Source organism: Ranitomeya variabilis, chromosome 4 (genome assembly GCF_051348905.1).
Source record: "Ranitomeya variabilis isolate aRanVar5 chromosome 4, aRanVar5.hap1, whole genome shotgun sequence".
Classification (NCBI taxonomy): domain Eukaryota; kingdom Metazoa; phylum Chordata; class Amphibia; order Anura; family Dendrobatidae; genus Ranitomeya; species Ranitomeya variabilis.
Genome location: NC_135235.1, coordinates 637,600,561 through 637,624,751, shown reverse-complemented (window position 1 = coordinate 637,624,751; position 24,191 = coordinate 637,600,561).

Here is a 24,191-nt window from a genome sequence, read left to right as displayed (position 1 = left end):
ATCAACTTTTCTTCATTTTCCATCTTTACATCTGCAGGACCGCCTGTCTACTTGCCCAGGCCTACCGCCTCTCGTTCTATTACAGGACCGCCCCTTTCTGCCCGGGCCTACTGCCTTTCTACTACTATACACAGTATAGAACTTATCATCCATCTCTCAGTTCAAGATCTCTGAGCCATCTCTGTATGGCTCCTAGGAGGACTCACCGATTAACCCCGTACGGGTTTACTTCCTGTCCTCATTCTCTGACACATTATTAAACATTTCTTACTATCAACTGTCTGACTACATATAACTTTACATGTAAGCATTATCACTATTTCTCTTAAGGCATCATTATACTTTAAGTGCTATGGGTCAACGTTCCCTTTAAGAGGGGACCAAGTCTCTATGAGGTAGTGCAACTTCTCAAGCTGCAAGTCCGTACGCAGCAAGGACTCCGGTACTGCTTCCAGGAACAGTTTCTTCGCAAAGAGTCCTTTCTTTTATAAAACCAGTAGAGGGCACCTTTAAGAAGGTGCAAACTATTTACAAGGAGTTTGTAATCATGCAGTGTTCATGATCCAGCAGTTCTTTCAACAATTATAAAACCGGAAACAAAAAACAAAAAGCAGAAGAAGGGATCCCGGGTAAACAAAGGGATCCCTTTAACCCCTTCCTGACATCCGACGTACTATCCCGTCGAGGTGGGGTGGGCCCGTATGACCGCCGACGGGATAGTACGTCATAGCCGATCGGCCGCGCTCACGGGGGGAGCGCGGCCGATCGCGGCCGGGTGTCGGCTGCATATCGCAGCTGACATCCGGCACTATGTGCCAGGAGCGGTCACGGACCGCTCCCGGCACATTAACCCCCGGCACACCGCGATCAAACATGTGCCGGCGGTGCAGGGAAGCATCGCGCAGGGAGGGGGCTCCCTGCGGGCTTCCCTGAGCCCCCCGCAGGGTCTTACCTCCCTCCCTGCCTGCTCCAGACCCGGATCCAAGATGGCCGCGGATCCGGGTCCTGCAGGGAGGGAGGTGGCTTCACAGAAGCCTGCTCAGAGCAGGCACTGTGAAGCAGCCTGTACTTCTCGCAGATCGGTGATCTGTCAGAGTGCTATGCAAACTGGCAGATCACCGATCTGTATTGTCCCCCCCTGGGGCAAAGTAAAAAAGTAAAAAAAAAAATTTCCAAATGTGTAAAAAAAAAAAAATAAAAATATTCCAAAATAATGAAAAAAAATATATATATATTATTCCCATAAATACATTTCTTTATCTAAATAATAAAAAAAAACAATAAAAGTACACATATTTAGTATCGCCGCGTCCGTAACGACCCCACCTATAAAACTGCCCCACTAGTTAACCCCTTCAGTAAACACCGTAAGAAAAAAAAAAAAAAAACGAGGCAAAAAACAACGCTTTATTACCATACCGCCGAACAAAAAGTGGAATAACACGCGATCAAAAAGACTGATATAAATATCCATGGTACCGCTGAAAACGTCATCTTGTCCCGCAAAAAACAAGCCGCCATACAGCATCATCAGCAAAAAAATAAAAAAGTTATAGTCCTGAGAAAAAAGCGATACCAAAATAATTATTTTTTCTATAAAATAGTTTTTATCGTATAAAAGCGCCAAAACATAAAAAAATGATATAAATGAGATATCGCTGTAATCGTACTGACCCGAAGAATAAAACTGCTTTATCAATTTTACCAAACGCGGAACGGTATAAACGCCTCTCCCAAAAGAAATTCAGGAATTGCTGGTTTTTGGTCATTCTGCCTCACAAAAATCGGAATAAAAAGCGATCAAAAACGGTCACGTGTCCGAAAATGTTACCAATAAAAACGTCAACTCGTCCCGCAAAAAACAAGACCTCACATGACTCTGTGGAGCAAAATGTGGAAAAATTATAGCTCTCAAAATGTGGAGACGCAAAAACTTTTTTGCTATAAAAAGCGTCGCTGGTTTCACACTTGCGTTTTTGTCTGCAGCGTTTTTTGCACAAAAAAACGCATGCGTTTTTTCCCTATATTTAACATTGAAAACGCATGCGTTTTTTTTGTACACGTTTGGTCGCGTTTTCAAACGCATGCGGTTTTTTTCTGCATGCGTTAATTTTCAGAAATACAACCTGCAGTATTTTCTTGGTGTTTTTAAGCACATGCGTTTGCGTTAAAAACGCATGCATTTTTATCGAAAAAAAACAGAAAACACACTGAAAAGCCACCCACCACCATCAAGGTGATAAAGGGATCCAAACCCTAACCCTAACTCTACCCCTAACCTCACCCCTAACCGTTTAATGAACATTTTCTGACAGTCATAGTGCCACGTATTTCAGTGCCACGTATTTCAGTGCCACGTATTTCAGTGCCACGTATTTCAGTGCCACGTATTTCAGTGCCACGTATTTCAGTGCCACGTATTTCAGTGCCACGTGTTTCAGTGCCACGTATTTCAGTGCCACGTATCACGTATTTCAGTGCCACGTATCACGTATTTCAGTGCCACATATTTTAGTACCACGTATTTCAGTTGCACGTGTTTCAGTGCCACGTATTTCAGTGCCACGTATTTCAGTGCCACGTATTTCAGTGCCACGTATCACGTATTTCAGTGCCACGTGTTTCAGTGCCACGTATTTAAGTGCCACGTATCACATATTTCAGTGCCACGTATTTAAGTGCCACATATTTAAGTGCCACGTATTTAAGTGCCACGTATTTCAGTGCCACGTATTTCAGTGCCACGTATTTCAGTGCCATGTATTTCAGTGCCACGTATTTAAGTGCCACGTATCACATATTTAAGTGCCACGTATTTCAGTGCCACGTATTTCAGTGCCACGTATCACGTATTTCAGTGCCACGTGTTTCAGTGCCACGTATTTAAGTGCCACGTATCACATATTTAAGTGCCACGTATTTAAGTGCCACGTATTTAAGTGCCACGTATTTCAGTGCCACGTATTTCAGTGCCACGTATTTCAGTGCCACGTATTTCAGTGCCACGTATTTCAGTGCCACGTATCACGTATTTCAGTGCCACGTGTTTCAGTGCCACGTATTTAAGTGCCACGTATCACATATTTAAGTGCCACGTATTTAAGTGCCACGTATTTCAGTGCCACGTATTTCAGTGCCACGTATTTCAGTGCCACGTATTTCAGTCACGTTTAGGGTTAGGGTTAGGGGTAGGGTTAGGGTTAGGGCTAGGGTTGGAGGTAAAGTTAGGGTTGGGGCTAAAGTTAGGGTTGGGGCTAAAGTTAGGGTTGGGGCTAAAGTTAGGGTTAGGGTTTGGATTACATTTACGTTTGGATTAGGGTTGGGATTAGAATTATGGGTGTGTCAGGGCTAGGGGTGTGGTTAGGGTTACCGTTGGGATTAGGGTTAGGGGTGTGTTTGGGTTAGGGTTTCAGGTAGAATTGGGGAGTTTCCACTGTCCAGGCACATCAGGGGCTCTCCAAGCGCGACATGGCGTCCAATCTCAATTCCAGCCAATTCTGCGTTGAAAAAGTAAAACAGTGCTCCTTCCCTTCCGAGCTCTCCCGTGCGCCCAAAAAGGGGTTTACCCCAACATATGTGTTATCAGCGTACTCGGGACAAATTGAACAACAACTTCTGGGGTCCAAGCTCTCTTGTTATCCTTAGGAAAATAAAAATTTGGGGGGCTAAAAATCATTTTTGTGGGAAAAAAAAGATGTTTTATTTTCACGGCTCTGCGTTATAAACTGTAGTGAAACACTTGGGGGTTCAAAGTTCTCACAACACATCTAGATAAGTTCCTTGGGAGGTCTAGTTTCCAATATGGGGTCACTTGTGGGGGGTTTGTACTGTTTGGGTACATCAGGGGCTCTGCAAATGCAACGTGACGCCTGCAGACCAATCCATTTAAGGCTGCATTCCAAATGGCGCTCCTTCCCTTCCGAGCTCTGTCATGCACCCAAACAGTGGTTCCCCCCCACATATGGGGTATCAGCGTACTCAGGACAAATTGGACAACAACTTTTGGGGTCCAATTTATCCTGTTACCCTTGTGAAAATACAAAACTGGGGGCTAAAAAATCATTTTTGTGAAGAAAAAAAAAGAATTTTTATTTTCACGGATTTGCGCTATAAACTTTAGTGAAACACTTGGGGGTTCAAAGTTCTCAAAACACATCTAGATAAGTTCCTTGGGAGGTCTAGTTTCCAATATGGGGTCACTTGTGGGGGGTTTGTACTGTTTGGGTACATCAGGGGCTCTGCAAATGCAACGTGACGGCTGCTGACCAATCCATTTAAGTCTGCATTCCAAATGGCGCTCCTTCCCTTCCGAGCTCTGTCATGCGCCCAAACAGTGGTTCCCCCCCACATATGGGGTATTAGCGTACTCAGGACAAATTGGACAACAAATTTTGGGGTCCAATTTATTCTGTTACCCTTGTAAAAATACAAAGCTGGGGGCTAAAAAATCATTTTTGAGAAAAAAAAAAAAATTATTTTCACGGCTCTGCGTTATAATCTGTAGTGAAACACTTGGGGGTTCAAAGCTCTCAAAACACATCTAGATAAGTTCCTTAGGGGGTCTACTTTCCAAAATGGTGTCACTTGTAGGGAGTTTCAATGTTTAGGCACATCAGGGGCTCTCCAAACGCAACATGGCGTCCCATCTCAATTCCAGTCAATTTTGCATTGAAAAGTCAAATGGCGCTCCTTCCCTTCCAAGCTCTACCATGCGCCCAAACAATGGTTTACACCCACATATGGGGTATCAGCGTACTCAGGACAAATTGCACAACATTTTTTGGGGTCCAATTTCTTCTCTTACCCTTGGGAAAATAAAAAATTGGGGGCGAAAAGATCATTTTTGTGAAAAAATATGATTTTTTATTTTTACGGCTCTGCATTATAAACTTCTGTGAAGCACTTGGTGGGTCAAAGTGCTCACCACACATCTAGATAAGTTCCTTAGGGGGTCTACTTTCCAAAATGGTGTCAGTTGTAGGGAGTTTCAATGTTTAGGCACATCAGGAGCTCTCCAAACGCAACATGGCGTCCCATCTCAATTCCAGTCAATTTTGCATTGAAAAGTCAAATGGCGCTCCTTCACTTCCAAGCTCTGCCATGCGCCCAAACAATGGTTTACACCCACATATGGGGTATCAGCGTACTCAGGACAAATTGCACAACATTTTTTGGGGTCCAATTTCTTCTCTTACCCTTGGGAAAATAAAAAATTGGGGGCAAAAATCATTTTTATGAAAAAATATGATTTTTTATTTTTACGGCTCTGCATTATAAACTTCTGTGAAGCACTTGGTGGGTCAAAGTGCTCACCACACATCTAGATAAGTTCCTTAGGGGGTCTACTTTCCAAAATGGTGTCACTTGTAGGGAGTTTCAATGTTTAGGCACATCAGGGGCTCTCCAAACGCAACATGGCGTCCCATCTCAATTCCAGTCAATTTTGCATTGAAAAGTCAAATGGCGCTCCTTCCCTTCCAAGCTCTGCCATGCGCCCAAACAATGGTTTACACCCACATATTGGGTATCAGCGTACTCAGGACAAATTGCACAACATTTTTTGGGGTCCAATTTCTTCTCTTACCCTTGGGAAAATAAAAAATTGGGGGCGAAAAGATCATTTTTGTGAAAAAATATGATTTTTTATTTTTACGGCTCTGCATTATAAACTTCTGTGAAGCACTTGGTGGGTCAAAGTGCTCACCACACATCTAGATAAGTTCCTTAGGGGGTCTACTTTCCAAAATGGTGTCACTTGTAGGGAGTTTCAATGTTTAGGCACATCAGGAGCTCTCCAAACGCAACATGGCGTCCCATCTCAATTCCAGTCAATTTTGCATTGAAAAGTCAAATGGCGCTCCTTCACTTCCAAGCTCTGCCATGCGCCCAAACAATGGTTTACACCCACATATGGGGTATCAGCGTACTCAGGACAAATTGCACAACATTTTTTGGGGTCCAATTTCTTCTCTTACCCTTGGGAAAATAAAAAATTGGGGGCGAAAAGATCATTTTTGTGAAAAAATATGATTTTTTATTTTTACGGCTCTGCATTATAAACTTCTGTGAAGCACCTGGTGGGTCAAAGTGCTCACCACACATCAAGATAAGTTCCTTAGGGGGTCTACTTTCCAAAATGGTGTCACTTGTAGGGGGTTTCAGTGTTTAGGCACATCAGGGGCTCTCCAAACGCAACATGGCGTCCCATCTCAATTCCAGTCAATTTTGCATTGAAAAGTCAAATGGCGCTCCTTTCCTTCCGAGCTCTGCCATACGCCCAAACAGTGGTTTACCCCCACATATGGGGTATCAGCGTACTCAGGACAAATTGTACAACAACTTTGGGGGTCCATTTTCTCCTGTTACCCTTGGTAAAATAAAACAAATTGGAGCTGAAATAAATTTTGTGTGAAAAAAAGTTAAATGTTCATTTTTATTTAAACATTCCAAAAATTCCTGTGAAACACCTGAAGGGTTAATAAACTTCTTGAATGTGGTTTTGAGCACCTTGAGGGGTGCAGTTTTTAGAATGGTGTCACACTTGAGTATTTTCTATCATATAGACCCCTCAAAATGACTTCAAATGAGATGTGGTCCCTAAAAAAAAATGGTGTTGTAAAAATGAGAAATTGCTGGTCAACTTTTAACCCTTATAACTCCGTCACAAAAAAAAATTTTGGTTCCAAAATTGTACTGATGTAAAGTAGACATGTGGGAAATGTTACTTATTAAGTATTTTGCGTGACATATGTCTGTGATTTAAGGGCATAAAAATTCAAAGTTGGAAAATTGCAAAATTTTCAAAATGTTCGCCAAATTTCCATTTTTTTCACAAATAAACGCAAGTTATATCAAAGAAATTTTACCACTAACATGAAGTACAATATGTCACGAGAAAACAATGTCAGAATCGCCAAGATCCGTCAAAGCGTTCCAGAGTTATAGCCTCATAAAGGGACAGTGGTCAGAATTGTAAAAATTGGCCCGGTCATTAACGTGCAAACCACCCTTGGGGGTGAAGGGGTTAAGAGTTACCCTGATCGGGTTGTAGCAGCAACAAGACAAACAGTTAACTATTTACATTCGATGAAGCATTCTTGCTTACTCAGTTTCTTGCTGAGCAGGAGGCGGCCTCTGCTCTGCGGCTGATGTGGTGTCAGTGTCAAGGATTGGTCTCTCGGGTGCAGTCAGGTCACCCGGTGTCTGGATTCGAAGGCTAACTCTGGCTGCAAGCTCGGTAGCCGCAACAAGGCGAACAGTAGCGATAGTGACAAGATCTGTCAAGCCCGGACCGGTCATGATCGGGGCAACAGGTGACACCCCCTCAGGCCCTCATCGCTGGACGTTCCGAGCGCACCATCCTTGCGCACTCCGGTGGCGGGTGTAGGTCACCTGATCTCCCCTTTGCAATAGTGGGTCACCATATTGGTCGCAGCAGGGAGTCTTCACGTTATAACTGGTAACGAAGACGTCAGTCGGTAGTCCCGGTTCCTGTATGGAGCCCCAACCCCGCTTTGGGTGAAAGGCCAGCACAGTTCCCCGCTTTACCACGTCTTTCCTGCCGCACGCAGGCTTCGGGCGTTGTACTTTTGGCGCATTAGTTTGTTCTGTGTCTTTTCGGTTTTTCCAATGTAGGATCAGGCATTGTTTATATTGTTCCCAGGTGAGCACAGCAAGGGTGAGGCCTTCCTCCCGAGCTCCTTCTGGCCCGGTCCAGGGGGTGTCCCACTGGAGGATCACCCCTTCTGGGCTCACATCTATGGGTTCCCCCACCGTGGTCGGTAGTGGAGGTACCAGCTTCCCCATCGTGTCGGGGGTGAGCACCACCAGCCCCGCCGAGAGGAGACAGTTATTGTTGGGGCGAGGAGCGGTCGCGGGAGCGGGATCAGTCAGGGGAGCAGGATCGGTCGAGGGAGCAGAATCGGCCAGGGGAGTAGGGGCGCCTTCCATACCTGCGCCTGATGTGATTCCACCGATATCAATCCGTCCCGCTGACAAGGACACTGGAATCGGCTGCAGCCCGGACCGCGGCTCCTCCAAGGTGGCCTCTCGATGTGGCTCCGCTCTCCATGGCTCCGCACCTGCTGGCTCCGTGGTCAGGATAGGTAGGCTCGGCTCCGCCGCCAGTGGCTCCGGGGGGTTCAGATCCTTCAGCTGCAGTGGATGCGGGTCAGCCTCTGGTGGGTGAAGGCAAGCCGGGATCTCTTTCCCGTCGCTCGGGCACTTGCTGATCGTCATCGCTGTCCGGCATTCGGCGGCAACGCATGCACCTGGCTCCGCCATTTCTCCAAGGTCGAGTTCCCTCTTCACCTCGTTCCCGCCGTTGCAAATCAGGGGGCGGTTCTCCTCTGCTGCTGGGCAGGTCGTCATCCCGCAGCAGAAGTCGGAGGGGGCGGTCGCTACTTTTGGCGCCGCTTTGGTAGTCTCCTCCCATGGCACGCCCTTCTTCTTCCTCTGCGCTCCCTGTGGCGCTGCAATGGCGGCGGCTTTTGGCGGGAACTTTTAGTGGCAAGTGGCAACACACAGCCTTTGCAATAAGTCACAGTCCAGTCACAATAAATCACAGTTCCAAGGCACACATGACCTGATTCTTCAGGCTTAAGTAGATCCTGTTCGTGACGCCAAGTTTGCAGCGCCCCCACTGCCTCAGGGCCGAGGGGTACCCGGTACCGGGCCTCTGAGTCTCTGGTCTGGGGTTGTCACGGTGGCTAGGCCCGGTCCGTGACCCTGCTGAGGGGCGCCCAATAATAGGTGTGGATGGTGGTGGTAGTGCGGTGCAGTGCCGGTCACAGTAAATAACGAGGACACCAGGTTGCAGTCTCTTTACCTCTTTACTGAAGGCTTCAGGATCCTCAGTCCGGAATACGGTCAACCAGGCTGCGCAAGTCCGGCCGGTCCGATGGCACCTCCAGAGTTTCCTTTGCAGGTGGAAATCTGTGCCTACCTTCTAGCGCTTGTGTGTTGTGGTCCTCCCCTGCTGTGCTTACGGGATAGTCCCCTGTTATGACCCCAGTGGACAGGGTCTCAGAGGAACGTGTAAGTCTGCAAGATACAAAAATCCAGCTCATAGGGCTGTGGTAACTGGGTTGACCAAATAGCTACTCCTAACGCCAACACTAGAAGTAGCCGGGGATCATGCCTACGGTGATCGCTAGATGACTCGCGCCAGCCGGAGAATCTAACTACCCCTAGGAGAAGAAAACAAAGACCTCTCTTGCCTCCAGAGAAAGGGACCCCAAAGCAAGATACAAGCCCCCCACAAATAATAACGGTGAGGTAAGAGGAAATGACAAACACAGAAATGAACCAGGTTCAGCAAAGAGAGGCCAGCTTACTAATAGCAGAATATAGCAAGATAACTTATCTGGTCAACAAAAACCCTATAAAAATCCACGCTGGAGATTCAAGAACCCCCGAACCGTCTAACGGTCCGGGGGGAGAACACCAGCCCCCTAGAGCTTCCAGCAAAGGTCAGGATACAGATAGGAACAAGCTGGACAAAAATACCAAACAAAACAAAAGCAAAAAGCAAAGAAGCAGACTTAGCTTGAAAAACAGGAACCAGGATCAGAGGACAAGAGCACAACAGATTAGCTCTGATTTCAACGATGCCAGGCATTGAACTGAAGGTCCAGGGAGCTTATATAGCAACGCCCCTGAACTAACGGCCCAGGTGAGGATATAGGAAAAGACAGACGCTCCAGAGTCAAATCACTAATGACCACTAGAGGGAGCAAAAAGCAAAATCACAACAGTACCCCCCCCTTAGTGAGGGGTCACCGAACCCTCACCACGACCACCAGGGCGATCAGGATGAGCGGCATGAAAGGCACGAACTAAATCGGCCGCATGAACATCAGAGGCGACCACCCAGGAATTATCTTCCTGACCATAGCCCTTCCACTTGACCAGGTACTGAAGCCTCCGCCTGGAGAGACGAGAATCCAAGATCTTCTCCACCACGTACTCCAACTCGCCCTCAACCAACACCGGAGCAGGAGGCTCAGCAGAAGGAACCACAGGCACAACGTACCGCCGCAACAAGGACCTATGAAACACGTTGTGGATAGCAAACGACACAGGTAGATCCAGGCGAAAGGATACAGGATTAAGAATTTCCAATATCTTGTAAGGACCAATAAAACGAGGTTTAAATTTGGGAGAGGAAACCTTCATAGGAACAAAGCGGGAAGAAAGCCACACCAAATCCCCAACACGTAGTCGGGGACCCACACCGCGGCGGCGGTTGGCAAAGCGCTGAGCCCTCTCCTGTGACAACTTCAAGTTGTCCACCACAAGATTCCAGATCCGCTGCAACCTATCCACCACAGAATCCACCCCAGGGCAGTCAGAAGGTTCCACATGACCCGAAGAAAAACGAGGGTGGAAACCAGAGTTGCAGAAAAACGGCGAAACCAAGGTGGCGGAACTAGCCCGATTATTAAGGGCAAACTCAGCTAACGGCAAGAAGGTCACCCAATCGTCCTGATCAGCAGAGACAAAACACCTCAAATAAGCCTCCAAAGTCTGATTAGTTCGCTCCGTCTGTCCATTAGTCTGAGGATGGAAAGCAGACGAAAACGACAAGTCAATGCCCATCCTACTACAAAAGGATCGCCAGAATCTGGAAACGAACTGGGATCCTCTGTCTGACACAATATTCTCAGGGATGCCGTGCAAACGAACCACGTTCTGAAAAAACACAGGAACCAGATCGGAAGAGGAAGGCAGTTTAGGCAAAGGAACCAAATGGACCATCTTGGAGAAGCGATCACATATCACCCAGATAACAGACATGCCCTGAGACGGGCAAGAGCAACCCGCTGGCACGAGAACAGCAAGGCTTAGCTCGAGCACAAGTCCCACAGGACTGTACAAATGACCGCACATCCCTAGACAAGGAAGGCCACCAAAAGGATCTGGCCACCAGATCTCTGGTGCCAAAAATTCCTGGGTGACCTGCCAACACCGAGGAATGAACCTCGGAAATGACTCTGCTGGTCCACTTATCAGGCACAAACAGTCTGTCAGGTGGACAAGAATCAGGCCTATCAGCCTGAAATCTCTGCAACACACATCGCAGATCAGGAGAAATAGCTGACAAGATAATACCATCCTTAAGAATACCAACAGGTTCAGCGACTCCAGGAGCATCAGGCACAAAGCTCCTGGAAAGAGCATCGGCCTTCACATTCTTTGAACCTGGTAAATACGAGACAACAAAGTCAAAACGGGAGAAAAACAATGACCAGCGGGCCTGTCTAGGATTCAGGCGTTTAGCAGACTCGAGATACATCAGATTTTTGTGATCAGTCAAGACCACCACACGATGCTTAGCACCCTCGAGCCAATGACGCCACTCCTCAAATGCCCATTTCATGGCCAACAACTCCCGATTGCCCACATCATAATTTCGCTCCGCAGGCGAAAACTTCCTAGAGAAAAAGGCGCAAGGTCTCATAACAGAGCAACCAGGGCCTCTCTGCGACAAAATGGCCCCTGCTCCAATCTCTGAAGCATCCACCTCAACTTGAAAGGGAAGCGAGACATCAGGCTGGCACAAAACAGGCGCCGAAGTAAACCGACGTTTCAACTCCTGGAAAGCCTCCACGGCAGCAGGAGCCCAATTAACCACATCGGAGCCCTTCTTGGTCATATCCGTCAAAGGTTTCACAATGCTAGAAAAGTTAGCGATAAAACGACGGTAGAAGTTAGCGAAACCCAAGAACTTCTGAAGACTCTTAACTGACGAGGGCTGAGTCCAATCAAGAATAGCTCGGACCTTGACTGGGTCCATCTCCACAGCAGAAGGGGAAAAAATGAACCCCAAAAAGGGAACCTTCTGTACACCAAAAAGACACTTTGAGCCCTTGACAAACAAAGAATTTTCACGCAAAATTTTAAAGACCATCCTGACCTGCTCCACATGCGAGTCCCAATTATCAGAAAAAAACAGAATATCATCCAGATAAACGATCAGAAATTTATCCAGATAGTTCCGGAAAATGTCATGCATAAAGGACTGAAAAACTGAAGGGGCATTAGAGAGCCCAAAAGGCATCACCAAGTACTCAAAATGACCTTCGGGCGTATTGAATGCGGTTTTCCATTCATCCCCTTGCTTAATGCGCACAAGGTTGTACGCACCACGAAGGTCTATCTTGGTAAACCACTTGGCACCTTTAATCCGGGCAAACAAGTCAGACAACAGCGGCAAAGCTGGTCCACACTTGTAATCAAGGTCTGGACATTCATGTCTGCAGCAAGCTTAAGCCACTCTGAGGTAAAGGGGAAAAGAAAAAAAAAAATGAGAGAGGGAAAAAAAAAACTCAAAATTTTCTTTCTTATAATCCCACTTCTGCAATGCATTAAACATTTAATACTGGCCTGGCATACTGTTATGACCCCAGTGGACAGGGTCTCAGAGGAACGTGTAAGTCTGCAAGATACAAAAATCCAGCTCATAGGGCTGTGGTAACTGGGTTGACCAAATAGCTACTCCTAACGCCAACACTAGAAGTAGCCGGGGATCATGCCTACGGTGATCGCTAGATGACTCGCGCCAGCCGGAGAATCTAACTACCCCTAGGAGAAGAAAACAAAGACCTCTCTTGCCTCCAGAGAAAGGGACCCCAAAGCAAGATACAAGCCCCCCACAAATAATAACGGTGAGGTAAGAGGAAATGACAAACACAGAAATGAACCAGGTTCAGCAAAGAGAGGCCAGCTTACTAATAGCAGAATATAGCAAGATAACTTATCTGGTCAACAAAAACCCTATAAAAATCCACGCTGGAGATTCAAGAACCCCCGAACCGTCTAACGGTCCGGGGGGAGAACACCAGCCCCCTAGAGCTTCCAGCAAAGGTCAGGATACAGATAGGAACAAGCTGGACAAAAATACCAAACAAAACAAAAGCAAAAAGCAAAGAAGCAGACTTAGCTTGAAAAACAGGAACCAGGATCAGAGGACAAGAGCACAACAGATTAGCTCTGATTTCAACGATGCCAGGCATTGAACTGAAGGTCCAGGGAGCTTATATAGCAACGCCCCTGAACTAACGGCCCAGGTGAGGATATAGGAAAAGACAGACGCTCCAGAGTCAAATCACTAATGACCACTAGAGGGAGCAAAAAGCAAAATCACAACAGTCCCCACAACTGTGGTGTCTGTTTCTCGTGTTCCCTCACAACTCGATTATGATGTTCTCTTTCGTCCCCCAGATGATATGGCTAGGACGCACCCGTATGACGGGTAGGCTTGGAGCTCTTCCTGGACCCTAGTGTTGCCCTTCTCCTGTTGTTGCCCCCTGTGTCTTCGTAGGTGATTTGTGTGAGACAGCCCGCCTATAGCTGACTGTCCTGCCGTAGGTTTGAAGTATTGCTTGGAGCCTAGTACTTCCTCGGCGTTCCGGCCACCGGCTACGCGCCTCAGTAGGATGTTGCCTCGTCTTACAGCACGACTCCTACTGGTATTTCTCCTTGTTGCGTTGATCTCGTTTCTCACTCAGCACAATATACCTCGCTTCTTGTCCTTTCTTAGGGTACCGCCGCTATCTCGTGCAGGCGCGGTCCCGTAACGTTCTCTCTGTTCGCTAGGCCTCTGTCAGGATCCCACCCCTGACAGGGACCCCCCTGAGTCAACACTAGGGTCCAGGAAGAGCTCCGAGCCTACCCGTCATACGGGTGCGTCCTAGCCATATCATCTGGATGACGAAAGAGAACATCATAATCGAGTTGTGAGGGAACACGAGAAACAGACACAACAGTTGTGGGGACTATCCCGTAAGCACAGCAGCGGAGGACCACAACACACAAGCGCTAGAAGGTAGGCACAGATTTCCACCTGCAAAGGAAACTCTGGAGGTGCCATCGGACCGGCCGGACTTGCGTAGCCTGGTTGACCGTATTCCGGACTGAGGATCCTGAAGCCTTCAGTAAAGAGGTAAAGAGACTGCAACCTGGTGTCCTCGTTATTTACTGTGACCGGCACTGCACCGCACTACCACCACCATCCACACCTATTATTGGGCGCCCCTCAGCAGGGTCACGGACCGGGCCTAGCCACCGTGACAACCCCAGACCAGAGACTCAGAGGCCCGGTACCGGGTACCCCTCGGCCCTGCGGCAGTGGGGGCGCTGCATTAACACACTGACTCAACGGTGACGTCTGTAGTTTAAGTCTTTCATCTTCAATCAGTGCAGACCGCCATCACTTCTATCAGCCAGGACTTGTTTCTGCAGAAAATATCAGTTATCTATAGATGATCGCTTCCAGAGTACATTCCCCACTATTTTCTCAGACTTCTACAGTATGTCAGATGAAGAAAAAAAAGACAGTGCCACCCTGCACAGTAGCAGGACCCCTTTTTGTTCTCCCTCATGGAAGACAGTAACCTCAAAAGTAATGCTTACCTGCCCAGGCCTCCAAACAAATTCACTATCAGGGTGCAATTGACCCGATTAAAGATGGCAGCAACACAGGTGCAGCAATACCAACAAAACAACCACTCTCAGCCTACCAATCCATGGAGGGGTGGTTGTTTGGTATATTAGTGCTCAAAAGATACTAATCTGCATGTGGCGTTATTAACATACAGGTGAATACATTTGTTTGGAGGCCTGGGCAGGTAAGCATCTGTCTTTTTTTTGTGTTTAAAATTTTTTGGAGAATTTCTAAGTCCCCTTTTTGTGTCGGTAACCTCAAAAGTAAATTAAATTACAGCAGTAATAATGTCCCCTGATTGGCCCCTACAGTACTTATGTTCCCACTTGTCACCATAAACAAATAATGTATGTTCCTCATCCTGACCTCCATACAGTAATTATGTCACCCCTTAATTTAAGAAAGTGCCAGATCCCGGGCCCCTTTATTTAATGTCCCCATCCTGGACCCCAATGTCCACTTTAATAAGGTCCCCATCCTGGGCCCCTTCCTATAATAAGGTCCCTATCCTGGACCCCTTTATTCAATGTCCCCATCCTAGGCCCTTATGTCCACTTTAATAAGGTCCCCTCCCTGGACCAATATGTCTGCCCCTATGGCCACTACCGTGCCCAATCTGCTCTTTGACAGGCCGCACGCTGATGTCACATAGCAGTGACATTGAAAGTCCGCCAGTCTATTAAAGGCTGCAGGAGTCATTTAATGAAACTGCTATGTGACGTCGACGCATGGCCTGTCACAGAGCAGAGTGCTCTGTCATAGCTGCAGCTGGCATTCATCTTGATGTGCGTCGTCACCAGGGTCAGCTCTAGGTTTTTGTGGACCTCGTGCAAAAGCGTATCAGTGGGCCCCTTTAACACAGGCCACTGATGCACAGATAAAAAAATACAGGTATAGTACAATATATGGGCACCACATAGTCCTCCATACAGTATTATGGGCACCACGTAGTGCTTCATACAGTATTATGGTCACAACATAGTGCTCCATACAGTATTATGGGCAACCACATAGTCATTCATACAGTTTTATGAGCACCACTTAGTCCTCCATACAGTATTATGGGCAACCACATAGTTCTCCATACAGTATTATGAGCACCACATAGTCCTCCATACCATATTATGAGCAACCACATAGTCCACCATATAGTACTATGGGAACCTCATAATCCTCTATACAGTATTATGGGCAACCACATAGTCCGCCATACAGTATAATTGGCACCTCATAGTCCACCATACAGTATTATGGGCAACCACATAGTCAGGCATACAATATTATGGACAACCACATAGTCCGACATACAGTATTATGGCCACCTCATTGTCCGCCATACAATATTATGTGCAACCACATAGTCCTCCATACAGTATTATGGGCAACCACATAGTCCAACATACAGTATTATTGGCCCCATATAATGCTCATTCATACAGTATATCAAGGGCCGCATATACCGCTCCTCCATATAGTATATTACGGGCCGCATATAATGCTCCTCCATACAGTACATCACAGACCGCATATAATGCTCCTCCATACAGTACATCATGGGTCCCATGTAATGCTCCTCAATACAGCACATCATGGACCCCATGCTCCTCCATACAGTATTATGGGCTCCATGCTCCTCCATACAGTATTCTGAGCCCCATGTTCCTCTATACAGTATTATGGGTCCCATGCTCCTCCATACAGTATTGTGCACCCCATGTAATGCTCCTTCATACAGTATTCTGGGCCCCATGCTCCTCCATACAGTATTCTGAGCCCCATGATCCTCAATACAGTATTCTGGGCCCCATGCTCCTCCATACAGTATTATGGGCCCCATGTAACACTCCTCCATACAGGATTATGGGCCCCATGCTCCTCAATGCAGTATTATAGCCCCATGTAATGCTTCTCCATACAGTATACTGGGCCCCATGCACCTCCATACAGTATTATGGGCCCCATGCTCCTCCATATAGTATTATGGGCCCCATGCTCCTCAATGCAGTATTATAGCCCCATGTAATGCTCCTCCATACAATATTCTGGGCCTCATGCTCCTCCATACAGTATTCTGGTCCCCATTCTTCTCCATACAGTATTCTGGGCCCCATGCTGCCCCATACAGTATTCTGGACCCCATGCTCCTCCATACAGTATTCTGGTCCCCATTCTTCTCCATACAGTATTCTGGGCCCCATGCTCCTACATACAGTATTGTGCACCCCATGCTCCTCCATACAGTATTCTGGGCCCCATTTATTGCTCCTCCATACAGTATTCTGGGCCCCATGCTCCTCAATACAGTATTATGGACCCCATGATCCTCAATACAGTATTCTGGGCCCCATGCTCCTCCATACAGTATTATGGGCCCCATGTAACACTCCTCCATACAGGATTATGGGCCCCATGCTCCTCAATGCAGTATTATAGCCCCATGTAATGCTTCTCCATACAGGATTATGGGCCCCATGCTCCTCAATGCAGTATTATAGCCCCATGTAATGCTCCTCCATACAATATTCTGGGCCTCATGCTCCTCCATACAGTATTCTGGTTCCCTGCGCCTCCATACAGTATTCTGGGTCCCATGCTCCTCCATACAGTATTCTGGGCTCCATGTAATGCTCCTCGATATAGGATTATGGGCCCCATGCTCCTCAATGCAGTATTATAGCCCCATGTAATGCTCCTCCATACAGGATTATGGGCCCCATGCTCCTCAATGCAGTATTATAGCCCCATGTAATGCTCCTCCATACAATATTCTGGGCTCCATGCTCTTCCATACAGTATTATGTTCCCCATGTAATGCTGCATACATTAAAAAAAATCAAATACTCACCTAAGCCGTTCCCGCCACAGGTGCAGTACACTCAGCGTCTCTCCCAGCTCTGCAATGCTCAGGACAGAGAGGCTGAGCGTGCAGTGATATCATATCTCCCTCTGCCCTGAGACATCGCAGAGTCAGAGGCCGCTGAAGACAGTACTGCTGCTGGGAACGAGAGCAGAGAGGTATTAGGCCGGCGTCACACTGGCGAGTTTTACGGACGTAAGAGCGCAGAAACTACGTCCGTAAAACTCGCATTACATACGGCACAATTATTCTCAATGGGGCTGCTCCTATTAGCCGTATATTACGGTTCAGTATTATACGGCTTTCTACGGCCGTACAAAATCGCAGCATGCTGCGTTTGTCAGCGTATTGCGCAAAAAAATCGCTAATGAAAGTCTATGGGGGCGAGAAAAATACGGATTCCACACGGACCAGCAGTGTGACTTGCGAGAAATACGCAGCGGTGTTAGTGAAAAGTCGGTAATTCAATTGCCGGCTTTGCATTTCTCCTGCACAAACCCGACATGATATGAGACATGGTTTACATACAGTAAACCATCTCATATCCCCTTTTTTTTTGCATATTCCACACTACTAATGTTAGTAGTGTGTATGTGCAAAATTTCAGCGCTGTAGCTGCTGAAATAAAGGGTTAAATGGCGGAAAAAATTGGCGTGGGCTCCCGCGCAATTTTCTCTGCCAGAATGGTAAAGCCAGTGACTGAGGGCAGATATTAATAGCCAGGAGAGGGTCCATGGTTATTGGCCCCCCCGTGGCTAAAAACATCTGCCCCCAGCCACCCCAGAAAAGGCACATCTGGAAGATGCGCCTGTTCTGGCACTTGGCCACTCTCTTCCCACTCCCTGTAGCGGTGGGATATGGGGTAATGAAGGGTTAATGCCACCTTGCTATTGGAAGGTGACATTAAGCCAGATTAATAATGGAGAGGCGTCAATTATGACACCTATCCATTATTAATCCAATTGTTGGAAAGGGTTAAAAAACACACACACACATGATTTAAAAGTATTTTAATGAAATAAACACAGCGGTTTGTTGTGAATTTGGATTCTGGGCTCCCCCGGTGGCTACTTGTGGAATTGAACTTGTGACATCATCTTCCCTGTTCACCTGTTCTGATTAGATCTGGGTGTCGCTATATAACCTGGCTTCTCTGTTAGATGCTTGCCGGTCAACAATGTTATCAGAAGCCTCTCTGTGCTTGTTCCTGCTCCCAGACATCTACTAGATAAGTTGGACATTCGTCCATGTTTTGTTTTTGTATTTTGGTTCCAGTTCACAGCTGCAGTTTCGTTACTGTGTCTGGAAAGCTCTTGTTGATCAGGAATTGCCACTCTGGTATTATGAGTTAATGCCAGAGTCCTAAAGTAATTTCTGGATGTGTTTTGTTAGGGTTTTCTACTGACCATGAAAGTATGCTTTCTGTCTTCTGCTATCTAGAAAGCGGACCTCAAATTTGCTAAAACTATTTTCCTGCTGCGTTTGTTGTTTCATCTCATATCACCGCCAATATATGTGGGGGGCTTCTGTCTCCTTTTGGGCATTTCTCTAGAGGTGAGTCAGGTCTTATATTTCCCTCTGCTAGCATTATTTAGTTCTCCGGCCGGCGCTGGGCATATAGGGATAAAAAGTAGGACATGCTACCTGGCTACTTCTAGATGATGCGGTAGGTTTAGTTCATGGTCAGTACAGTTACATCTTCCAAGAGCTTGTTCCTATAGAGGCTTATGCTAGTTCTCTGGCCATGGAGATCATGACAGTTTGACCGGCCAACTAAAGGGTTAAAATCCTTGGCTGAGAAAGGAGAGAAATAAGAAGTCTGCTGAGAGTTTTTTTTTTTTTTTTTTTTCCTCTGTGCTCTTAATTGGACCAGTAAAGTCATCTCTGAGGTGCATTCTTCTGCGTTGGCAGGTCATCCTGGAATTTTTGGTACCAGGGATTTGGTGGCAAGATCCTTCTGGTGGCCTTCCCTGTCACGAGATGTGCGAGGCTTTGTGCAGTCTTGTGACGTTTGTGCTCGGGCCAAGCCTTGTTGTTCTCGGGCTAGTGGATTATTGTTGCCCTTGCCTATTCCTAAGAGGCCTTGGACACACATCTCGATGGATTTTATTTCAGATCTGCCTGTTTCTCAGAAGATGTCTGTCATCTGGGTGGTGTGTGACCGTTTTTCTAAGATGGTTCATTTGGTTCCCCTGCCCAAATTGCCTTCTTCTTCCGAGTTGGTGCCCCTGTTTTTTCAAAATGTTGTTCGTTTGCATGGTATTCCTGAGAATATCGTTTCTGACAGAGGAACCCAATTTGTGTCTAGATTTTGGCGGGCATTTTGTGCTAGGATGGGCATAGATTTGTCTTTTTCGTCTGCTTTTCACCCTCAGACTAATGGCCAGACCGAGCGGACTAATCAGACCCTGGAGACATATCTGAGATGTTTTGTGTCTGCTGACCAGGATGATTGGGTTGCTTTTTTGCCATTGGCGGAGTTCGCCCTCAATAATCGGGCCAGCTCTGCCACCTTGGTTTCCCCGTTTTTCTGTAATTCGGGGTTCCATCCTCGATTTTCCTCCGGTCAGATGGAATCCTCGGATTGTCCTGGAGTGGATGCGGTGGTGGAGAGATTGCATCATATCTGGGGGCAGGTGATGGACAATTTAAAGTTGTCCCAGGAGAAGACTCAGCTTTTTGCCAACCGTCACCGTCGTGTTGGTCCTCGGCTTTGTGTTGGAGATTTGGTGTGGTTGTCTTCTCGTTTTGTCCCTATGAGGGTCTCATCTCCTAAGTTTAAGCCTCGGTTCATCGGTCCGTATAAAATATTGGAGATTCTTAACCCTGTTTCCTTCCGTTTGGACCTCCCTGCATCCTTTTCTATTCATAACGTTTTTCATCGGTCGTTATTGCGCAGGTATGAGGCACCGGTTGTGCCTTCCGTTGAGCCTCCTGCTCCGGTGTTGGTTGAGGGTGAGTTGGAGTACGTTGTGGAAAAAATCCTAGACTCCCGTGTTTCCAGACGGAGACTCCAGTATCTGGTCAAGTGGAAGGGATACGGCCAGGAGGATAATTCTTGGGTCACTGCATCTGATGTTCATGCCTCTGATCTGGTTCGTGCCTTTCATAGGGCCCATCCTGATCGCCCTGGTGGTTCTGGTGAGGGTTCGTTGCCCCCTCCTTGAGGGGGGGGTACTGTTGTGAATTTGGATTCTGGGCTCCCCCGGTGGCTACTGGTGGAATTGAACTTGTGACATCATCTTCCCTGTTGACCTGTTCTGATTAGATCTGGGTGTCGCTATATAACCTGGCTTCTCTGTTAGATGCTTGCCGGTCAACAATGTTATCAGAAGCCTCTCTGTGCTTGTTCCTGCTCCCAGACATCTACTAGATAAGTTGGACATTCGTCCATGTTTTGTTTTTGTATTTTGGTTCCAGTTCACAGCTGCAGTTTCGTTACTGTGTCTGGAAAGCTCTTGTTGATCAGGAATTGCCACTCTGGTATTATGAGTTAATGCCAGAGTCCTAAAGTAATTTCTGGATGTGTTTTGTTAGGGTTTTCTACTGACCATGAAAGTATGCTTTCTGTCTTCTGCTATCTAGAAAGCGGACCTCAAATTTGCTAAAACTATTTTCCTGCTGCGTTTGTTGTTTCATCTCATATCACCGCCAATATATGTGGGGGGCTTCTGTCTCCTTTTGGGCATTTCTCTAGAGGTGAGTCAGGTCTTATATTTCCCTCTGCTAGCATTATTTAGTTCTCCGGCCGGCGCTGGGCATATAGGGATAAAAAGTAGGACATGCTACCTGGCTACTTCTAGATGATGCGGTAGGTTTAGTTCATGGTCAGTACAGTTACATCTTCCAAGAGCTTGTTCCTATAGAGGCTTATGCTAGTTCTCTGGCCATGGAGATCATGACAGCGGTTGTTGTAATAATTTATTGTTCTCTCAATCCATCAGGAACACCCTCGCTTGGAAAAATAATAAACGCACAAGATACATACCTTCTGGTGAACCGTCTCGTCCCACGATGTAATCCATCTGAAGGGGTTAACTAATATTACAGGCAGGAGCCCTGCTAAATGCAGCTGTGCTCCGTGCCTGTAATCCCCGGCGAATAAATGAAATGTAGGTCATTGACCTACATTTCCTTCAGTCGCGGTGATGCGCCCCCTGGTGGATGTCCTCATATGACCTGGAGCGTGGGAAAAAGTTCCCAGGCTGCAGTTCATGAGAACATCCAGCAGGGGCGCATCACCGCGACTCAATGTAAGTACAGATCACTGCTTTCCTTTCAGCACCCGGGGATTACAGGCACCGAGCACAGCTGCATTAGCAGGGCTCCTGCCTGTAATATTAGTTAACCCCTTCAGATGGATTACTTCGTGGGACGAGACGGTTCACCAGAAGGTATGTATCTTGTGCGTTTATTATTTTTCCAAGCGAGGGTGTTCCTGATGGATTGAGAGAACAATAAATTATTACAACAACCGCTGTGTTTATTTTATTAAAATACTTTTAAATCATGTGTGTGTGTGTTTTTTAACCCTTTCCAACAATTGGATTAATAATGGATAGGTGTCATAATTGACGCCTCTCCATTATTAATCTGGCTTAATGTCACCTTCCAATAGCAAGGTGGCATTAACCCTTCATTACCCCATATCCCACCGCTACAGGGAGTGGGAAGAGAGTGGCCAAGTGCCAGAACAGGCGCATCTTCCAGATGTGCCTTTTCTGGGGTGGCTGGGGGCAGATGTTTTTAGCCACGGGGGGGCCAATAACCGTGGTCCCTCTCCTGGCTATTAATATCTGCCCTCAGTCACTGGCTTTACCATTCTGGCGGAGAAAATTGCGCGGGAGCCCACGCCAATTTTTTCCGCCATTTAACCCTTTATTTCAGCAGCTACAGCGCTGAAATTTTGCACATACACACTACTAACATTAGTAGTGTGGAATATGCAAAAAAAAAGGGGATATGAGATGGTTTACTACATGTAAACCATGTCTCATATCCTGTCGGGTTTGTGCAGGAGAAATGAAAAGCCGGCAATTGAATTACCGGCTGTTCACAGATATCGCGCTGAATGAAATCTAAATACAGAATATATATATATATGTGTCTCAATGACATATATATATATATATACTGTATATATGTTTTCCCGAACATTTGAGCACATAAATCCATTAGATGTCGGTTTTGCAAGCCTGCGCGAAAATCTCGCAGTACGGATGCCATACGGATTACATACCGAGGATGCCATGCGCAAAATACGCTGACACACCCTGACTACGGATCACTATTTTGGGAACATTTCTCCGTATTACGGCCGTAGTACGGACGTAAAAAACGGACTGTATTGTCTTACGCCGAGTGTGACGCCGGCCTTAGAGGGGAGCCCATACCAGCGCTGGCACCAGGCTCCCAGGCTCATGGACCGCATAGCATGTGTCCAACCTCCCCCTATTCGCCCAGGGCCCCCAGCGCTTACCTGGATTAGCAAGGTGATGACACCGGCCCTAGTTATTGTGGTGGGTCGGGATCGCGTGCACATGCCCGCGTGTGCCTCTGCCTCCTGCAGTTTCAAAGGGCCCTGTCCCTAAAATGTTTTTCCCCTTCTTCCTCCTCCGGCGTCAGACGAAGGCAGACGCCGAAACACGCATCGGGGTCGGGCGCTTCCAGGAGACGGTTCCTCACATCATCCACAGGTAATTATGTTGGTGGCCATTATCACCTTATGATTTATTATCAGCAGCACTTATTATACGCACTTGATGTTTTGAGCATTCACCGTTTTTTGCCATCTTGGCTTAGTGACTTTGCACTTGCACCTTACCTTTATGGTGTACCCCTATATACACGCCTGCTGAATGACTCATTAACAGCAATCACTATATTCACTTTATTCTCAGAGCATTTATTGGTTTATGTAATCCCAACCTACAGTATCTCTGCACTTGCACCTTACCTTTAAGGCATACCCTTATACACATACTTGCTACATCATTCCTGTGTAATTTACTCTTATTTCTTTCTTTTTTGGTGCCATGTGTGTACTTTTTTATTTATATTTGTGATCTATTTATTATCATGTAGTCACCTCAAAATATTGTAAGAATCCTTTGTTATAGAGTTTAGGACATTGTTTTAATTGGCGTAGTCCATTATCCTGGAGTAAGGTAGTGCGGTGACCTAAACTCTATAACACAAAGTTTTCCTTTCTATACATGACAGGCTTGGCACAGTAGCTGTCTAGGCACCAGCAGCTTCCTCCATCTCCACGCTTAACACCTTTTGGAGCGCCGGTGTTTACTATATTTACTTATTGTAAGAATCCGTTTCCGTCTCCTGGTGTAGTGCCCTTCTTTTTTGGTATCCTTCCCCCCCACTAGATGGTGTATCCTATTCTTAATAGATATGATTATTTAATATGACACATTTGGGCATGAGTTCGGTCTGTTTTGTTCTTCTTTGTTGCTTATGCATCTAGATGTGCGCCTCCTCAGCACACGTCCAACCATGATGATGCAATGACATAACGATCTGTAAGTGTTCTTTTCAATTTTAATCCTTTTATTTGTTATTGTATTGTACACATGATTTGTATTCTTTATAATATCTTTTTATACTTTGTAAACACTGCCTACATGTTTTTGGAGTAAAATATAAAATTACTAGCTTGTCTCTCCGTGCTCTATAATGAACTGTCGCGTCCTCTGAGGTGAATTACGCTACTGATTTGGGTTGGCTCCGGACCCGTTAATAATTAAGAAAATCGGAGCTGGTGGCAGCATACTTTGTCCTGTGCAATTGGGCATCTTTGCAGCAACTGGCAGCATTGATAATTATTGTTCCTGCCTGTGTGGGAGTAGTTATATCGCCCTTGCTGCAGCTTGCCCA